The sequence below is a fragment of the Diadema antillarum genome, unplaced genomic scaffold, assembly GCF_040938485.1.
Source record: "Diadema antillarum isolate AM-2024a unplaced genomic scaffold, OU_Dant_1.0 seq00000049_RagTag, whole genome shotgun sequence".
Taxonomy (NCBI): domain Eukaryota; kingdom Metazoa; phylum Echinodermata; class Echinoidea; order Diadematoida; family Diadematidae; genus Diadema; species Diadema antillarum.
In genome coordinates this window covers 184,179-190,000 of record NW_027271158.1, presented here as the reverse complement: position 1 = coordinate 190,000, position 5,822 = coordinate 184,179, and positions in this window count along the sequence as shown.

Here is a 5,822-nt window from a genome sequence, read left to right as displayed (position 1 = left end):
ATATGCTCCTTATTATAGGCCCAAGTTGCAGACTTCGCCTGATGCGTGAGAAAAATGGGTGCCATGCGTGAGATCGTGAGACGGCCCCTAAATGCTTGAGTCTCACGCAGAATGCGTGAGAATTGGTAGCTCTGAGACTCTCGCGTACTGACTTGCTTATTTTACTTTGAATACGCATTTACGCACAGCTCCTCACTGACAAACAACTGTTTATGTAGGCGCGTCATTATCAAACCAGACGCACTTTCCAGTAGGCCTACGCGTCCGGTCCCACAACCTGTCCGGACACCCAATGACTGGGTATATTAGACCGTTTATATACAATTAAGAGCCTAGCTAGCCTGGCCTAAAAAAACATGTCTGACATTCATAATCATGTGTCTAACTTACACTACAGTTTTAATTATGGTATTAAATCTGTACATTGCAGATGGGCTCCTTGAACTAAATTAAGGGGACCCGGTAGGCCTTAGAAGACCACTCAGAAATACAGGAATGGGACTAATGGGGAAAAAAGACAACACACAGCAACAAGTACAGGCAGACTATTCCAACTTCCTGTTTTTTTGTTTTGCCATCTATAGACATCAGATGGATATAATGTACCACATATAGATCTAGGTCATCATGATTCTCTCCAAACATAAATTGCTCTACAGAATGTACTAACATCCATTTTCCAGATCTCCATGCCATGTTTTAACTTAGATGATATGAAGTGAAATGAAATGAATTTGATACTCAGTAAGACAAATCAGGCAGTATCAACAGTCATTGTATTTTTTTTTTCGATCATCACATGTATACATAGTAAGAATTTATATTTCTTTGCAAAGAAAACAAACAAGAAATAACATGAAATAATTACACACTTTAATTTAGAGCCCAAACTGTCTCTGCATTTTACAGCTTTAATTTGAATTATTTGTTTTCTCATGCAAACAGCTTGTGTTTTTATAGACCGATTCTGTGACGCACTATGTGTATTTTTGGCAAGGGCAGCGCCATTAACGAGGTGTCTCAGCCGACCCCCCCTCCTCTCTCCCCCACCCCCTTCCGCGCGCAGAATGAAAAACTGATGCATGGTCGTTTTAGCCAATGGGCATCTCGTACTGAGTGCGGGAATGCTCGCTTAGTGCGCGAACCTTTGTTACAAGTGCGCGATAAACATGTTGCCCGGGGGGTGGGGGAGAGCAGGGGGGGTCGGCTGAGACACCTCATGGCTGCTTCCAGTGCCATAAAATGTCTGCTGCCCTCAACGAACCCGAATCGGTCTATAGTACTCTTGGAGGTTCCTGTCGTTCATTTGATTTGGAGTCAAGTTGTGTTTAGCAAGTGTACAGTACATGACTTGAAAAGTAATCATCTGAATTTATAGTTCAAAGATAATATGAAGTTTTGGTACCTCAAAAGTTTCCCTGAGTTTCCTTGTCTTTCACAGTGTTTCAGGTTAAAGTACCTTTCGTATAACTAACACTGTGAGAATTACTCGCCCCAAAGTGCTCTCATGTCTTAGTAATCATGCAATAATGGTTTCGTACAATACATGTATAATATTGATTGTCGCGGTACCACGTCGAGTCAAACTAATGACTCGTTCGAATTTTTCAGAGCCCGCTCTGCTCTGGTACGAAACCATTATTGCATGATTACTAAGACATGAGAGCACTTTGGGGCGAGTAATTATCACAGTGTTAGTTATATGAAAGGTACTTTAACCTGAAACACAAACTAAGACAAGGAAACTCAGGGAAACTTTTGAGGTACCAAAACTTTATATTATCTTTAACCTAATCTGTATCAGAATTCAATGCAACTTTGCCGTGCAAGAAGATATTGGTACCTCGTGTCATCTTGAATGTCATACAGACTGTAGTACTTTCAGTCATATCTCTTTTGGGAAATGTGAATCAGCTACAGTGAACTCCTGTTATAATGAAATCCTTGGGACCGACAGTTTTCTTTTGTTATAATGTTATATCGATTTTTTTTAATTTTATAAATGAACAAATAAACTATGAAAAACATAGAGCAGATAATGTTGTGGTCTGAATTTTTACTTCGTTGTAACTGAAATTTCATTATACATGTAGTTTGTTATAACAGGAGTGCACTGTACATTATAATTGATTAGGTTTAGGCAGAATTTGGATTTACAATTATTTCAAGTTGTGAACAACCTTTATGTGTATAATATGTCATTGTTATGCATGTTTGTATGCAACTGTACTCACAATTTCTTAATTTTAAAAGGGAAACTTTTCTCTTCCCTTGGAGAGATATGAATTCATGTTCCAAAAACTTAAAGGCAAGGGATTAGAGAATTTGCTATCCTGATGACCTTGTTCTCAAAGACATCTAATATGTTCAATTGCAATGTTGTAAATTGTTGTAAGTTTCGTTTTACAAATTAAGGGATTAATCCATTGTATAACATTAGATTGCTCTTGTACAGGATGTGTTCACGAGTGATCACCACCTGTTTTCCAGCTATGGGGTTGTAGACAGAGCTGACTCCTTCAGAAACTTTATTTATCTTTGATTGAAAGTTTCACAACTTTTCAGCTGTCCTTTACAAATCCACTGATATGGAAATCATCAGCGCTATTCTGTGGGAATAGTCTCTAGAGATCGTTGGAATTTTTTGACTACAGATACAACTGTAAACACAATTTCTGAGAGAAAAACTTTTGTCTTGCGACTTTGAGTCTGTGATCTTTGGATCCTCAGTTGTATCATGTTCCATGTTTGATCTCATAATTGTATTAAAGAGAACAGCTGCAAGGACATTGCTCTCCACATCAGCTGTCTATGATGGTGCATGAAAACACAGCCAGCCTCGACTATGTAAAGAGCAGTTTACAGTTATAATATTTACTGAATACTATGACATGGTATTTTTATTTTAAAAACTCATAAATTCTTTGGATTGTATGGATGGCAGATGCATGAATAACCCCGTATTCACATCATTTTGTCTCTGTGTCTTTGGGACAGTCACCAGAGATCTTATCATATCCCGAGCTGTGAGTGCAATCATCAGGGCTTGGGGTGGGCATTGCCATTTGAATTGAAACCAGACTTTGCATATCAATACCACGGTAAATGCCCATATTTGATGAATACAGCTGGGCACTAGTAATTAAGGCCCAAGGTCACTCTCTCCTCCAAATTTGGTCCCCGGACGTAATTTGCTTTGCGTGGACACAGGGACAAGTCCCAGTGAGCGTTTACTTTATGGTTATGCAGGGGACAAGTTCTGCGGCATGGGACGCGGGGACTGATGTGAACACAGGGTTATTCGAATGTTACAAGCTCTCTTACGTATATAATGAGCAGATTTTTGTCAATGCGTCAAAGTCAGGAAAAGGCTGAGGTCACATCCAAATCCAGGGGTCACACTTAACTTTTTTTTTAACTAGCCAGGCGGACTACTTAGAATTAATTTTGACACTGAAGCAATATTTTGGCTAGCCAGATGGACTAGTAACTTCATAATTTTACGATTTTTAGCTAGTCCGACGTGATTTTGGGTGGCCAGTGGCCAGCGGACCATCACCAATTTCGAATCCTGAAATCACACGTTTGAGGAGATAATGACTTCCATACAATTGTACATACAGTACCGTGTATCTGTGCTGGCATCTGATAGACCTGTGCACTAAAGCAGTTCTGAGATTAGTCAAATGGTAGTATGCAACATGTTCTGTCTGCCTTTTGGAATATAAATGACCTTCATGATTACCATCATGCATTGTAGTAAAATCAAACACAAACGTGCATACGTACATTGACTTGGTATTCTAGCAGTCTGCAAAAGGTTAATGTCTGAACTGTAAAAGCATTCTAAACCTTTCAACAGTTTTTGTAGTTCAAATTAAAGATAAGCCATTTCAAAGAACAGTGATTTCATATTAAAGAAAGGACCAGTCAAATGCCATATGTTCTCTGTTTGCGACATCTGAGATATGGTTGTTTGATATTGTGTTTGATGATTGATTTTCCCACCACTAAGTTTACGCAGATAGTATTTCTGCTTTGTTTGATTATTGAGTGCACTCACCCTCATGACTGGATGAGGAAAGCAAACACACAGGTCTTACATTTACCCAGTTATGAATGAAAAGTTCAGCAATCAGTGGTGACCTTCTCTTCCGTGTACTTTACAATGATGATAAAAGTGGTCGTTTGTTACAATGCCGTGAAATTGGACAGTTTGTTACAATGCAGTGAAATTGGATTTAAGATTTTGATCGATCAAGGTGCTACTTTAGCACTTGCCCAATGCCCGGGACAAGTGAAAATCGAAGTCAGGGAAATGTTTTGGAACAACAAGAACAAAATTGGGCAAGCAAAAAGTTTTGAAGCCACCCTTTTTTCACTTTCCCCCTTCAAAACTACGAAGTCAATCATACAGAATTTGAAAAAAAAATGACTGTGATGTAGTGATCATTGCAAAGCACTTTAATTTCATTTTCACAGCAACTTTCCAACACTACGTATTTGAAGAAGCCCCAATGCAATGCAGTACTATCTACAGTGTAACATTTGATTGAACCAAGTTTGTTATTCCTATATGTGTTTAAGTGTGTAAATCAATGTGTGCTGTTTATTCTAATGATTGTCTTTTGAATAAGCAGTTGACTTTCAAGTGATTTCTCTATTTCATGTTCTGATATTTTTGGACTTTCTGTATGGGCAAGTGTTCTGCAACAATTCAAGAATCTGCTTGTCTGAATACTGAAGAGGAAATTTACCCCAAATTTTATGCAATGTACTGTATACCATGGTTTAAATACACTGTACAGTGTATGTACAGATGTGATGCCGTAAATACGTACCACTGGAAGGGTAAATTTCCCCAAATAGGTATAGTACTGTGGGATCATAAATTGTTCCAAGTACTTTAGTCTTCTTATCCAGCAGTGATAGTACATGGATTTAACCATGAAGCTAAAAATGCCTAACTTTGGAATGGATTGACCGATTTTCCTCAAACTTCGCTGATGTAGTCTACATGTACCAGGTACTTATACATTGGATGTGCAATCTACTGACTCAAACATACATGTACCATCACTGAGGTACTGTAAATTACAATCTACCTTCTCTTTAAATCTGCCTTTAGATACAATTGTACGCTTTAGTTTGCTTAAATTGTTGTTTGTTTGTTGTGTATTGTTCCCTATTTGTAACATTTTCCATTTTCACTTCTTTCTAATTAAAGACAGACATGACATGTTACGTATGGGACAGTTACGTATGGGACAGTTTGTCCCCCATTCATTTAGTGTGTGAAGAACCATGTTTATGGGTATTTTGCATAATTATTGAAGTAAAATCAGTTGAACTACTCAAATACTGATCCAGATTGTCAAGGAAACAATATTCCTCAAATATTCACCATCTTAATCATATTCAACCATATTTTTATATTTTTATGACCAACCTGGGTATGCATGCCCTTTGTCCCCCATTCGTTTAGTGTGTGGAGAACCATGTTTATGGGTATTTTGCAAAATAATTTTGCAAAATGCCCATAAACAAATGTTTGCATAATTATTGAGGTGGAATCAGTTGAAATTACTCAAATACTGATCCAGATTGACAAGGGGACAATATTCCCCAGATATTTACCATCATATTCACATTCAATCATATTCTATATTTTTTATGACCAACCTGAGTATGTATGCCCTATTTTCATCAGGATAGTTACTACTGAAAAATTGAATAGTTTAAAGTGTTTACTTCCATTGATGAAGGGCTGTTTGCCATTTAGTTTCAATAAAAAACAACTTGACACAAGAAATATTAAGTTA